Consider the following 1,529-nt stretch of genomic DNA (forward strand, 5'->3'; position numbering starts at 1 on the left):
CCAATGCTCCCGATGTGGCCTCCTCTACATCGGTGAGACCAAGCGAGGGTCGGAGACCATTTTGTACAGCACCTGCACTCTGTACATGACAAACAACACCTTCCAGTTGTGAACTATTTTAACTCCCTTCCTTGGGTGACATGTCCATTCTGGGCCTCCTCCAGTGTCACAATAACGTCACCCGTAAACTGGAGGAGCAGCACCTTATATTCTGCCTCAGGAGCTTACAGTCCGATGGCCTAAAGGTGGATTTTACCAGTTTCAATATCTCCCCACCCCTGTCCTGATGCCATGTCCAACCCTCTCTCTCATCCCCGCCTCCTTGACCAGACACAACCTGTCCATCTTCTCTCCCACCTATCTACTCCTCCCACCTTACTGATGAATCCCCAGCACTCCCTACCTGCACTCATCTATCACCATCCCACCTACCTTCCCCAGCCCCACCTCTCCTGTCTATTTATTTGAGCTCCCTTCCCCCTCCCCATTTCTGAAGAAGGGTCCTGACCCGAAACGTCAGCTTTCCCGTTCCTCTGATGCTGCCTGACCTGCTGTGTTCCTCCAGCTCCATACTTTGTTATCTCTACCTGCATCTAGTCCATCCAGCCCTGTTAGAATTTTATGTTTCAATCAGATCCCCTCTCATCCTTCCAAACTGTAGTGAATGCAGGCCTAGTTGAACCAATTTCTCCTCGAAGAACAGTCCTGTCATCCCAGGTATCAGCGAAGTGGACCTCCATTGCACTCCCTCTATGGTAAGAATATCCTTTCTTGCGTAGAGAGACCAGAATTGCACGCAATTCTCCAAGTATTGTCTCACCAAGGCCCTGAATAATGCAGTAAGACAGCCATAGTTCTCAACTCAAATCCTTTTGCAACACAGGCAAATGTACCCATTTACAAGGTCACTCAGATCTCTGTATATCACACTTCCCAATATATCACCATTTAAGTAACACTTTTTTTTACACCTAAATGTATAAGTTAACTTTTATCCAAGTTGTACTGTATGTGCCAATGTCTTTCCAACTTGTTTAAATCTCGTTGAAGCCTCCTTGCAATACACAATCCCACCCAGTTTTGTGTCATCAGCAAACTCTGTATTGTAGCATTTGGTACCCTCATCCAGGTCATTTATGTGTATCATGGCTATCTGGGGCCCAACCATTGATCCCAGCAGTATCCCACTAGTCACTGATTACCACTTGGAAAATGATCCATTTATTCCCACTCTTTTTCCAGTTTGTCAACCAAACCTCAATCCATGCTGATGTATTGCCCCCTAACTTATTTGCTTTAACTTTGCCACTAGCCTCTTATGAAGGACCTTATCAAAATCTTTCTGAAAATCCCAATATGCCACATCCACGGGTTCTCCTTAAATCTATTTTACTAGTTACATCCTCATGGCAAATTCAAGTCAAACACAGGTGATTAGGAACAAAAACAGAAATTGCTGGAAAAACTCAGCAGGTTCACCGGACCGGACCGGACCTGAAATGTTAATTCTGCTTTCTCTACCAGGACCG

The sequence above is a fragment of the Rhincodon typus genome, chromosome 3, assembly GCF_021869965.1.
Source record: "Rhincodon typus isolate 14 chromosome 3, sRhiTyp1.1, whole genome shotgun sequence".
Lineage (NCBI taxonomy): Eukaryota > Metazoa > Chordata > Chondrichthyes > Orectolobiformes > Rhincodontidae > Rhincodon > Rhincodon typus.